Genomic DNA, 14,053 nt, shown 5'->3' with positions numbered 1-14,053 from the left:
TTGGCAACAACTTCCTGATGTTTAAAATCCAGACAAACCCCTCCAAAGTGTGGCTCCCAATTGACTTCCAATGTAGAAAGAGAATATCCTCATACAAGAAGATTGTCCAGATATACCACTTTGTACAACTAACCTTGTGTCAGGAAGGCTAGAATTGGAGCTAGTACCTTGCTAAAGACGAGAAGGGCTGATGTGAGTCTGAATGGCAGTACCACAAATTGGAAATGCTTATCTTCCACCATGAAGAGAAAAAAAACACTTATGGAGTGTATAATAAAAAAAACTCCTGTATACTAATAATTGATTGGACAAATGGTGGAGGTGAGGAATAATGACTAGGCCTCACTTAGCAACGTCCTAGCAATGTCGTGGGGTCAGGCTTCATGAGGTACATAATGGCCTACACCTGTAGCAAGGATATTATTAAACTTTAGTCAGAGACACACAGTTTGTTATTATCCACAGACACCCCTTATCTGCATAGGCAGGTTTCTGGTAAAGGTGAACTAACAATTTAAGATCAAGAATTGGGCAAATCCTGTCTTGGGCTTCATAAAAAAAGGTTGAATAAAAACTTCTGAACCTGCTCAAACTTTTACAACACAGCTATGCACTAATTTTTTTTTATTTTTTTTTAAGTCCGCAAACGTGCAACTATAACGAAAAAACCCGTAAGTGTTCACAAAAAAGTGCAAGTGCAAAACACCACACAAAAAGTGCACTTAAGGGTGTGCTTTGTCCTACCCCCGAAGGGGTTGGACCGCTACCCTGATCCCCCGGGGCACGAAGCTCCTGACAGGGACAAGGTTCCCATTTGGTCCTCCTGGCCAAAAGGCCTGGTGGACCACCGTTCCTTATGTCCAGCCGAAGCCGGACATCCAGTACTATGCCAGGGGGTTCTCCCGAAGAGAAAACCCCCTAGGGACAGGGGAGGAAGGAACCGTATGGCCACACATCCTCCCCCTAGACTTCAGGGCAGGCCCGAGGACCCACACCCTCCATCCTGTGAAAAAACACACACAAAAGTATAAAGTGACAAACGTGGGGTGAAGGAAAAATAAATAAATAAATAATTAAATAAATCTATAAAAATAATAAAAAGTGTCGTGCCCAAATTGTGCACTGACCAGACCCTGAGGCCTGTAGCAAAAAAATTGCCCAGAACTTGACCAAAAGGCCCGGTCCTAGAGGCGCAGTGCAAAAAGTGTTTAAACTTCGGTGACCATGTGCTCATTCACAACGTGGGGTCCCACACCCAAGTGCTACTCAGAGCACCCCTGAGGCGACTACTCAGGGGGCACCTAGTTTGCGGACTCTCTGCCTTCCCAGCCCCTGGCCAGACCAAGGTAGATCCGTCCAAATCAGGAGGTACTGGGTCCTTCAGACGTTCCAAAGGGGAATTACTCCCAGGGCCCCAGCTTAACTTGTGGCGCTCCCCGGTTTCTGTTCCCCCCGTAATAGCCATCCAGACCCCCATCATACCAGTGAGGGTACTATACAACAACCATCCCCGCAAAGCTAGAATGGTCGGGAGCACCCCCACTGGACACTGATAAGAACAGATACTACACTTGATCTTAGCCAAAAGGCCGAGAAGCGACATGCACTAATATATACAAAACCTCATAAAAGTGCTTAAAGTGTTACTAAATCTACAACAGAAAAATCAGTCTGTATATGCAGTAAAGCATGCTCGTTATACTCGCTGTGGAATCTAAGGGGTTAATCCTCTGCATTGTGTAAAACAGCTGTTTGATCCTGACTTCTCTGATTCTCCCCTTCTTCCAGTGTCCCCCTCTTATCTCCTGATAAGACATATCGTGTGGAGTCACTCTGCACATGCTCAGTTTGGTGTGTATTGCTAGAGAGGTTTTTTTTTTTCTTGGGAGAATGCATGTGATCAGCACAGGGCCAATAAGAGTTGTCCAGACAGAGGTCAAGGGTTCTACATATTCATAAAGCAAAATTAAAACTCCTCCTACAAGCTTTAACATGTGCTCGACTTTATACTGATAGAAGTCACAAAACTGCTCTAGCTGCTGATGAGAAAAGGTATTTAGAAGTTTATATTTACTAAAATAATTACATTTCCATGTTCTGTGTACTGTGGGAGACCGATTATAGTGAATGCAGGGTCCTGGGTTTAGTAACACTTTAACTCAATAAGTCCTTTATGAATGCCTAATGTATCCACCAAATATAATTCACTCTCTTGCTTAATCATCAACAAAGTACTTGGTGGTATAACTTCACCCATAAAGTGACCATGTGCTCTTGTGTGCTCTGTGACCCCCCTCAAGTGCTCTCACACTCTTTGGAAGGTAATGTCCCCCTGCAATAAGCCTAATAGTCAATGACCAGCTTTCAAGTGGTATCTCTCCTGGAACCTTCACTCCATCCTCCTGGGCTCCTCACTCTGCTTTTGTTGGTACTGTTCTGGAGACTCCGCAGCTTGGATGTAGGTGGGTATCACTCTCAGTATGCAGTCATCAATATTCAGGCAGTTATATGTACCAAAAGGTCATCACAGTGTCTTTAGTGTTCTGTTTTTTATTAAATCAATGGACTAAATCATTACACTCACTTTAAAACAGAGAAACAAAGAATACAGCTTGCATTTTTACTCGCAAGTGGTTCAACCAGCATGCGCTTCACGGGCTCAAACTGATGACACTGAAACTGCCCTACTAAAACTCACTAATGATCTACTAACTGCTAAAACCAATGGCCACTACTCCGAACTTTTACTACTTGACCTCTCTGCGGCTTTTGATACTGTTGACTAGAGATGAGCGAAGAAATGAAAAATTCGATTCGACTGATTCGGCGAATTCGTGGACAATATTCGATTCGAGTCGAATAAATTCGCTGTGAATTTAACTTAAAAAAGGGTGTTTCTAGGCTTCAGAGAGACTTAATATTAGTGCAGAACACTGTACCTTTAATTTAAATGCCCTTGGAGTCTGCTGGGGAAGAGAAATAATACTGTCAGTCAGTATGACATGCAGATGAGTGCCGTCGATCTTAGAATCACCGCACACTTCACTCATTTGGGCAGTCACGGGGCCAAAACCAGAGTGTGGAGCCACAGTGTGGCGGTGGAGGCAGCAGCAATGGGAGGCCATACAGCACCCTATGACAAAAATGGAAACCACCAGCAGTGTGAGGAGACCTGAAAGTGGCACATGGCAGAGTGTGGCGATAGAGACAGCAGCAATGGGAGGCCGTACAGGGACCCATGACACACTCTGGACCTGGCAGCAGCATGAGGAGGCGGTACAGGGGCCCATGACAGATTACGGGCCTGGCAGCAGCATGAGGAGTCGGTACAGGGGCCCATGGCAGATTACGGGCCTGGCAGCAGCAATGGGAGGCCGTACAGGGACCCATGACACACTCTGGACCTGGCAGCAGCATGGGGAGGCGGTACAGGGGCCCATGACAGATTACGGGCCTGGCAGCAGCATGAGGAGTCGGTACGGGGGCCCATGACACACTCTGGACCTGGCAGCAGCATGAGGAGGCGGTACAGGGGCGCATGACAGATTACGAGCCTGGCAGCAGCAACTTGGACAGGAGGACGTTCAGCTTCTGCACCGTCGGGTGCGTGCTCGCAAACTGTTGTCTCTTGGAAACGGATTCCAAGAAAGACTGCTGACGGAATCCGTGAAGAGGAGTAGCAGGAGAAGGAGCATCTGAACGAGCGGAATATGCCAACAAGCGACAACAGTGGCCCATGACAGATTACGGGCCTGGCAGCAGCATGAGGAGTCGGTACGGGGGCCCATGGCAGATTACGGGCCTGGCAGCAGCTATGGGAGGCCCGTAATCTGCCAGCACCCTATGACAAAAAATGGAACCCACCAGCAGTGTGAGGAGACCTGAAAGTGGCACATGGCAGAGTGTGGCGATGGAGACAGCAGCAATGGGAGGCCGTACAGGGACCCATGAGAGACTCTGGACCTGGCAGCAGCATGAGGAGGCGGTATAGGGGCCCATGGCAGATTAGGGGCCTGGCAGCAGCTATGGGAGGCCCGTAATCTGCCAGCACCCTATGACAAAAAATGGAACACACCAGCAGTGTGAGGAGACCTGAAAGTGGCACATGGCAGAGTGTGGCGATGGAGGCAGCAGCAATGGGAGGCCGTACAGGGACCCATGAGAGACTCTGGACTTGGCAGCAGCATGAGGAGGCGGTATAGGGGCCCATGGCAGATTAGGGGCCTGGCAGCAGCTATGGGAGGCCCGTAATCTGCCAGCACCCTATGACAAAAAATGGAACACACCAGCAGTGTGAGGAGACCTGAAAGTGGCACATGTTTGGGGCATGATTCATGGCGGATTTAGTCAGTTGTGTCAGGAACTGGTGGTTTGAAATCCAGACTAATCCACGCCTGATTCATTTTCACAAACGTCAGTCTCTCCACACTTTGGGTGGACAGTCGTGTCCTCCGCGGAGTTGCAATACCTCCTGCCGCACTAAACACGCGCTCCGATGCCACGCTACTGGCCGGGCATGACAGCCTTTCAAGGGCAAATTCAGCTAGTTGGGGCCAAAGGTCAAGTTTCGTTGCCCAGTAGTCAAGGGGATTGTCTACCTCGGTTGGCAGGGTGCTGTCCAAGTAGGCCTAAGCCTGTTGTTTGAGGTCCTGCTCCAGGTCCACCTGATGCTGCTGCTGCTGCTGCGGCTGGTTAGTAGTTTCCTCACTGCGCTGGTGAAGAAAGCTACTCATCATCGACTGCAGACTGAGGCAGCCGCTGCTGGTGGAGCTGCCACTGCTCCTACCACCCCACCCCTCCCCTGCTGCCATGGCAGCGGAACACGAGCGCACAGGGCCCACAGTGTCTGAGGATGGACGTTGGCGCAGACAGGCAGAGACCAGCTGACTACATAGGTGTTTTTTATAGTACGTTATTTTGGCCTCCCTCTCAGCAGGTGTGAAAAAGGCCACCATTTTTGAACGGTAGCGAGGGTCCAACAAGGTGGACAGCCAAAAGTCATCCCTCTGTCTGATGGTTATTATTCGGCTGTCGCTACGCAAGCAACCGAGCATGCTATGGGCCATTTGTGCCAAGGAATGCGAGGGACTCCCTGCCTCCATCTCCACAGCATACTGCCACGGTGCGTCTAGGTCCTCTGTCTCCTCTTCCTCCTCCTCTACCAGATGCTCCTGCTCCTCCACTCCTGTCCGCTGAGTGGAAAAACCACCCATTTCACTCAATAATTCCTGAGCACCAATGTCCTCCTCTACCTCCTCCTCTTCTTCCAGTCCTGCCCCCACAGGGGCCATGTGGCGTTGAGATCTGTGCGCCACGTCTACCGCACCCTGACCAGCCATTGTTAACAGCATTTGTTCCAGGACGTGCAACAGAGGAATGACGTCGTTCATCCCATAGTCCTGCCGACTCACGAATAGCGTGGCCTCCTCAAAGGGCCTGAGCAAGCGCAGGTGTCACGCATGAGCTGCCAATGGCTGACATCTAAGTTACACAGGGAGTACCTTTATCTGCTTTTAACATCAGGAAATCTGTGATGGCCTTTTGCTGTTCGTAAAGGCGGTCTAACATATGTAGGGTTGAATTCCACCTTGTTGCAACGTCACAGCATGAGGAGTCGGTATAGGGGCCCATGGCAGATTAGGGGCCTGGCAGCAGTTATGGGAGGCCCATAATCTGCCAGCACCCTATGACAAAAAATGGAACACACCAGCAGTGTGAGGAGACCTGAAAGTGGCACATGGCAGAGTGTGGCGATGGAGACAGCAGCAATGGGAGGCCGTACAGGGACCCATGAGAGACTCTGGACCTGGCAGCAGCATGAGGAGGCGGTATATAGGGGCCTACGGCAGATTAGGGGCCTGGCAGCAGCTATAGGAGGCCCGTAATCTGCCAGCACCCTATGTCAAAAAATTCAACACACCAGCAGTGTGTGAGGAGACCTGAAAGTGGCACATGGCAGAGTGTGGCGATGGAGACAGCAGCAATGGGAGGCCGTACAGGGACCCATGACAGACTCTGGACTTGGCAGCAGCATGAGGAGGCGGTATATAGGGGCTTATGGCAGATTAGGGGCCTGGCAGCAGCTATAGGAGGCCCGTAATCTGCCAGCACCCTATGTCAAAAAATTCAACACACCAGCAGTGTGAGGAGACCTGAAAGTGGCACATGGCAGCAGAGTGTGGCGATGGAGACAGCAGCAATGGGAGGCCGTACAGGGACCCATGACAGACTCTGAACTTGGCAGCAGCATGAGGAGGCGGTATATAGGGGCCCATGGCAGATTAGGGGCCTGGCAGCAGCTATAGGAGGCCCGTAATCTGCCAGCACCCTATGTCAAAAAATTCAACACACCAGCAGTGTGTGAGGAGAAATGAAAGTGGCACATGGCAGAGTGTGGCGATGGAGACAGCAGCAATGGGAGGCCGTACAGGGACCCATGACAGACTCTGGACTTGGCAGCAGCATGAGGAGGCGGTATATAGGGGCCCATGGCAGATTAGGGGCCTGGCAGCAGCTATAGGAGGCCCGTAATCTGCCAGCACCCTATGTCAAAAAATTCAACACACCAGCAGTGTGAGGAGACCTGAAAGTGGCACATGGCAGAGTGTGGCGATGGAGACAGCAGCAATGGGAGGCCGTACAGGGACCCATGACAGACTCTGGACTTGGCAGCAGCATGAGGAGGCGGTATATAGGGGCCCATGGCAGATTAGGGGCCTGGCAGCAGCTATGGGAGGCCCGTAATCTGCCAGCACCCTATGTCAAAAAATTCTACACACCAGCAGTGTGTGAGGAGACCTGAAAGTGGCACATGGCAGAGTGTGGCGATGGAGACAGCAGCAATGGGAGGCCGTACAGGGACCCATGACAGACTCTGGACTTGGCAGCAGCATGAGGAGGCGGTATATAGGGGCCCATGGCAGATTAGGGGCCTGGCAGCAGCTATGGGAGGCCCGTAATCTGCCAGCACCCTATGTCAAAAAATTCAACACACCAGCAGTGTGTGAGGAGACCTGAAAGTGGCACATGGCAGAGTGTGGCGATGGAGAAAGCAGCAATGGGAGGCCGTACAGGGACCCATGAGAGACTCTGGACCTGGCAGCAGCATGAGGAGGCGGTATATAGGGGCCTATGGCAGATTAGGGGCCTGGCAGCAGCTATAGGAGGCCCGTAATCTGCCAGCACCCTATGTCAAAAAATTGAACACACCAGCAGTGTGTGAGGAGACCTGAAAGTGGCACATGGCAGAGTGTGGCGAAGGAGACAGCAGCAATGGGAGGCCGTACAGGGACCCATGAGAGACTCTGGACCTGGCAGCAGCATGAGGAGGCGGTATATAGGGGCCTATGGCAGATTAGGGGCCTGGCAGCAGCTATGGGAGGCCCGTAATCTGCCAGCACCCTATGTCAAAAAATTCAACACACCAGCAGTGTGTGAGGAGACCTGAAAGTGGCACATGGCAGAGTGTGGCGATGGAGACAGCAGCAATGGGAGGCCGTACAGGGACCCATGAGAGACTCTGGACCTGGCAGCAGCATGAGGAGGCGGTATATAGGGGCCTATGGCAGATTAGGGGCCTGGCAGCAGCTATAGGAGGCCCGTAATCTGCCAGCACCCTATGTCAAAAAATTCAACACACCAGCAGTGTGTGAGGAGAAATGAAAGTGGCACATGGCAGAGTGTGGCGATGGAGACAGCAGCAATGGGAGGCCGTACAGGGACCCATGACAGACTCTGGACTTGGCAGCAGCATGAGGAGGCGGTATATAGGGGCCCATGGCAGATTAGGGGCCTGGCAGCAGCTATGGGAGGCCCGTAATCTGCCTGCACCCTATGTCAAAAAATTTAACACACCAGCAGTGTGAAGAGACCTGAAAGTGGCACATGGCAGCAGAGTGTGGCGATGGAGACAGCAGCAATGGGAGGCCGTACAGGGACCATGACAGACTCTGGACTTGGCAGCAGCATGAGGAGGCGGTATATAGGGGCCCATGGCAGATTAGGGGCCTGCCAGCAGCTATGTGAGGCCCGTAATCTGCCTGCACCCTATGTCAAAAAATTTAACACACCAGCAGTGTGAAGAGACCTGAAAGTGGCACATGGCAGAGTGTGGCGATGGAGACAGCAGCAATGGGAGGCCGTACAGGGACCCATGAGAGACTCTAGACTTGGCAGCAGCATGAGGAGGCGGTATATAGGGGCCTATGGCAGATTAGGGGCCTGGCAGCAGCTATAGGAGGCCCGTAATCTGCCAGCACCCTATGTCAAAAAATTCTACACACCAGCAGTGTGTGAGGAGACCTGAAAGTGGCACATGGCAGAGTGTGGCGATGGAGACAGCAGCAATGGGAGGCCGTACAGGGACCCATGACAGACTCTGAACTTGGCAGCAGCATGAGGAGGCGGTATATAGGGGCCCATGGCAGATTAGGGGCCTGGCAGCAGCTATAGGAGGCCCGTAATCTGCCAGCACCCTATGTCAAAAAATTTAACACACCAGCAGTGTGAAGAGACCTGAAAGTGGCACATGGCAGCAGAGTGTGGCGATGGAGACAGCAGCAATGGGAGGCCGTACAGGGACCCATGAGAGACTCTAGACTTGGCAGCAGCATGAGGAGGCGGTATATAGGGGCCCATGGCAGATTAGGGGCCTGGCAGCAGCTATGTGAGGCCCGTAATCTGCCTGCACCCTATGTCAAAAAATTAAACACACCAGCAGTGTGAAGAGACCTGAAAGTGGCACATGGCATGAGAGACTCTGGACCTGGCAGCAGCAGGAGGAGGCGGTATAGGGGCCCATGGCTGATTAGGGGCCTGGCAGCAGCTATGTGAGGCCCGTTATCTTGCAGCACCCTATGTCAAAAAATTTAACACACCAGCAGTGTGAAGAGACCTGAAAGTGGCACATGGCAGCAGAGTGTGGCGATGGAGACAGCAGCAATGGGAGGCCGTACAGGGACCATGACAGACTCTGGACTTGGCAGCAGCATGAGGAGGCGGTATATAGGGGCCCATGGCAGATTAGGGGCCTGGCAGCAGCTATGTGAGGCCCGTTATCTTGCAGCACCCTATGTCAAAAAATTTTACACACCAGCAGTGTGAAGAGACCTGAAAGTGGCACATGGCAGCAGAGTGTGGCGATGGAGACAGCAGCAATGGGAGGCCGTACAGGGACCCATGAGAGACTCTGGACCTGGCAGCAGCAGGAGGAGGTGGTATATAGGGGCCCATGGCAGATTAGGGGCCTGGCAGCAGCTATGTGAGGCCCGTAATCTGCCTGCACCCTATGTCAAAAAATTTAACACACCAGCAGTGTGAAGAGACCTGAAAGTGGCACATGGCAGCAGAGTGTGGCGATGGAGACAGCAGCAATGGGAGGCCGTACAGGGACCATGACAGACTCTGGACTTGGCAGCAGCATGAGGAGGCGGTATATAGGGGCCCATGGCAGATTAGGGGCCTGGCAGCAGCTATGTGAGGCCCGTTATCTTGCAGCACCCTATGTCAAAAAATTTAACACACCAGCAGTGTGAAGAGACCTGAAAGTGGCACATGGCAGCAGAGTGTGGCGATGGAGACAGCAGCAATGGGAGGCCGTACAGGGACCCATGAGAGACTCTGGACCTGGCAGCAGCAGGAGGAGGTGGTATATAGGGGCCCATGGCAGATTAGGGGCCTGGCAGCAGCTATGTGAGGCCCGTAATCTGCCTGCACCCTATGTCAAAAAATTTAACACACCAGCAGTGTGAAGAGACCTGAAAGTGGCACATGGCATGAGAGACTCTGGACCTGGCAGCAGCAGGAGGAGGCGGTATAGGGGCCCATGGCTGATTAGGGGCCTGGCAGCAGCTATGTGAGGCCCGTTATCTTGCAGCACCCTATGTCAAAAAATTTAACACACCAGCAGTGTGAAGAGACCTGAAAGTGGCACATGGCAGCAGAGTGTGGCGATGGAGACAGCAGCAATGGGAGGCCGTACAGGGACCATGACAGACTCTGGACTTGGCAGCAGCATGAGGAGGCGGTATATAGGGGCCCATGGCAGATTAGGGGCCTGGCAGCAGCTATGTGAGGCCCGTTATCTTGCAGCACCCTATGTCAAAAAATTTAACACACCAGCAGTGTGAAGAGACCTGAAAGTGGCACATGGCAGCAGAGTGTGGCGATGGAGACAGCAGCAATGGGAGGCCGTACAGGGACCCATGAGAGACTCTGGACCTGGCAGCAGCAGGAGGAGGTGGTATATAGGGGCCCATGGCAGATTAGGGGCCTGGCAGCAGCTATGTGAGGCCCGTAATCTGCCTGCACCCTATGTCAAAAAATTTAACACACCAGCAGTGTGAAGAGACCTGAAAGTGGCACATGGCAGCAGAGTGTGGCGATGGAGACAGCAGCAATGGGAGGCCGTACAGGGACCATGACAGACTCTGGACTTGGCAGCAGCATGAGGAGGCGGTATATAGGGGCCCATGGCAGATTAGGGGCCTGGCAGCAGCTATGTGAGGCCCGTAATCTGCCTGCACCCTATGTCAAAAAATTTAACACACCAGCAGTGTGAAGAGACCTGAAAGTGGCACATGGCAGCAGAGTGTGGCGATGGAGACAGCAGCAATGGGAGGCCGTACAGGGACCATGACAGACTCTGGACTTGGCAGCAGCATGAGGAGGCGGTATATAGGGGCCCATGGCAGATTAGGGGCCTGGCAGCAGCTATGTGAGGCCCGTAATCTGCCTGCACCCTATGTCAAAAAATTTAACACACCAGCAGTGTGAAGAGACCTGAAAGTGGCACATGGCAGCAGAGTGTGGCGATGGAGACAGCAGCAATGGGAGGCCGTACAGGGACCATGACAGACTCTGGACTTGGCAGCAGCATGAGGAGGCGGTATATAGGGGCCCATGGCAGATTAGGGGCCTGGCAGCAGCTATGTGAGGCCCGTTATCTTGCAGCACCCTATGTCAAAAAATTTAACACACCAGCAGTGTGAAGAGACCTGAAAGTGGCACATGGCAGCAGAGTGTGGCGATGGAGACAGCAGCAATGGGAGGCCGTACAGGGACCCATGAGAGACTCTAGACTTGGCAGCAGCATGAGGAGGCGGTATATAGGGGCCCATGGCAGATTAGGGGCCTGGCAGCAGCTATGTGAGGCCCGTAATCTGCCTGCACCCTATGTCAAAAAATTTAACACACCAGCAGTGTGAAGAGACCTGAAAGTGGCACATGGCAGCAGAGTGTGGCGATGGAGACAGCAGCAATGGGAGGCCGTACAGGGACCCATGAGAGACTCTAGACTTGGCAGCAGCATGAGGAGGCGGTATATAGGGGCCCATGGCAGATTAGGGGCCTGGCAGCAGCTATGTGAGGCCCGTAATCTGCCTGCACCCTATGTCAAAAAATTTAACACACCAGCAGTGTGAAGAGACCTGAAAGTGGCACATGGCAGCAGAGTGTGGCGATGGAGACAGCAGCAATGGGAGGCCGTACAGGGACCCATGAGAGACTCTAGACTTGGCAGCAGCATGAGGAGGCGGTATATAGGGGCCCATGGCAGATTAGGGGCCTGGCAGCAGCTATGTGAGGCCCGTAATCTGCCTGCACCCTATGTCAAAAAATTTAACACACCAGCAGTGTGAAGAGACCTGAAAGTGGCACATGGCAGCAGAGTGTGGCGATGGAGACAGCAGCAATGGGAGGCCGTACAGGGACCATGACAGACTCTGGACTTGGCAGCAGCATGAGGAGGCGGTATATAGGGGCCCATGGCAGATTAGGGGCCTGGCAGCAGCTATGTGAGGCCCGTAATCTGCCTGCACCCTATGTCAAAAAATTTAACACACCAGCAGTGTGAAGAGACCTGAAAGTGGCACATGGCAGCAGAGTGTGGCGATGGAGACAGCAGCAATGGGAGGCCGTACAGGGACCCATGAGAGACTCTAGACTTGGCAGCAGCATGAGGAGGCGGTATATAGGGGCCCATGGCAGATTAGGGGCCTGGCAGCAGCTATGTGAGGCCCGTAATCTGCCTGCACCCTATGTCAAAAAATTTAACACACCAGCAGTGTGAAGAGACCTGAAAGTGGCACATGGCAGCAGAGTGTGGCGATGGAGACAGCAGCAATGGGAGGCCGTACAGGGACCATGACAGACTCTGGACTTGGCAGCAGCATGAGGAGGCGGTATATAGGGGCCCATGGCAGATTAGGGGCCTGGCAGCAGCTATGTGAGGCCCGTAATCTGCCTGCACCCTATGTCAAAAAATTTAACACACCAGCAGTGTGAAGAGACCTGAAAGTGGCACATGGCAGCAGAGTGTGGCGATGGAGACAGCAGCAATGGGAGGCCGTACAGGGACCCATGAGAGACTCTAGACTTGGCAGCAGCATGAGGAGGCGGTATATAGGGGCCCATGGCAGATTAGGGGCCTGGCAGCAGCTATGTGAGGCCCGTAATCTGCCTGCACCCTATGTCAAAAAATTTAACACACCAGCAGTGTGAAGAGACCTGAAAGTGGCACATGGCAGCAGAGTGTGGCGATGGAGACAGCAGCAATGGGAGGCCGTACAGGGACCCATGAGAGACTCTGGAACTGGCAGCAGCATGAGGAGGCGGTATATAGGGGCCCATGGCAGATTAGGGGCCTGGCAGCAGCTATAGGGGGCCCGTAATCTGCCAGCACCCTATGTCAAAAAATTCAACACACCAGCAGTGTGTGAGGAGACCTGAAAGTGGCACATGGCAGAGTGTGGCGATGGAGACAGCAGCAATGGGAGGCCGTACAGGGACCCATGAGAGACTCTGGACTTGGCAGCAGCATGAGGAGGCGGTATATAGGGGCCCATGGCAGATTAGGGGCCTGGCAGCAGCTATGGGAGGTCCGTAATCTGCCAGCACCCTATGTCACTCTCCTCGCCAGTACTTCTTCGCCTGGCTGCTGAAAAGGCTGATGTCTCCCCCCGTTTCTGACCGCCCTCTGTTAGCTCTTCCTCACTGTACAGTGGGGCTGAGCCCACAGCATGCGATACTTCGCTTGGTGAGGGAACAGCAAAGGACAGGGGCAGGTAGAGGACACGTGATTTCAGTGGGCTTGCTCCCGGGCCATGCCAACTAACGGTTGTGTCTGACGTACCCACCGACCGTTGGCTGTAGGTGTCAGAGGTGACCTGGGAAGAGGAAGACGACCGAGCCAACCAATCAATGACGGCAGGGTTGTCGGTGGAGACACGACCGCTGGATGACACCGGGAGCACTGGCCTCTGGCTGCGAATACTGCTGCCTCGACCCCTTCCTCTGCTGCCACGTCTGCTCGCTCCTAAAACATTGCCTCCTCTGCCACTCCTCTGCATGTTGTCTGACATACTATTTAATTCAACGATTAGGTGTCCCTGAGTAACAATTCTCTGGCACTCAGTAACAATTCTGTCTGTCCCTGAGTATGAATTCTGTGGCCCTGAGTAACAATTGTGTGTCTGTGCAAGTAACAATTCTGTGTCTGTGCAAGTAACAATTTTGTGTCTGTGAGAGTAACAATTCTCTGGCACTCAGTAACAATTCTGTCTGTCCCTGAGTAACAATTCTCTGGCACTCAGTAACAATTCTGTCTGTCCCTGAGTAACAATTCTGTCTGTCCCTGAGTATGAATTCTGTGGCCCTGAGTAAGAATTCTCTGGCACTCAGTAACAATTCTGTCTGTCCCTGAGTATGAATTCTGTGGCCCTGAGTAACAATTGTGTGTCTGTGCAAGTAACAATTCTGTGTCTGTGCAAGTAACAATTTTGTGTCTGTGAGAGTAACAATTCTCTGGCACTCAGTAACAATTCTGTCTGTCCCTGAGTAACAATTCTCTGGCACTCAGTAACAATTCTGTCTGTCCCTGAGTATGAATTCTGTGGCCCTGAGTAACAATTCTGTCTCTGTGCGAGTAACAATTCTGTGTCTGTGCAAGTAACAATTTTGTGTCTGTGAGAGTAACAATTCTCTGGCACTCAGTAACAATTCTGTCTGTCCCTGAGTAACAATTCTCTGGCACTCAGTAACAATTCTGTCTGTCCCT

The 14,053-nt window shown here is 52.5% G+C and overlaps 1 pseudogene; it reads right to left on the bottom strand.

Annotated features, from left to right (window-relative positions):
* Positions 1-1,441: 1,441 nt before the first annotated feature.
* LOC149474127 (U2 spliceosomal RNA) lies at positions 1,442-1,601 on the bottom strand (annotated as a pseudogene).
* Positions 1,602-14,053: the final 12,452 nt, after the last annotated feature.

The sequence above is a fragment of the Staurois parvus genome, unplaced genomic scaffold (genome assembly GCF_062004578.1).
Source record: "Staurois parvus isolate SC_StPar_1 unplaced genomic scaffold, SC_StPar_1.0 ptg000011l, whole genome shotgun sequence".
Taxonomy (NCBI): domain Eukaryota; kingdom Metazoa; phylum Chordata; class Amphibia; order Anura; family Ranidae; genus Staurois; species Staurois parvus.
This window is presented reverse-complemented; position numbering and strand designations above follow the sequence as displayed.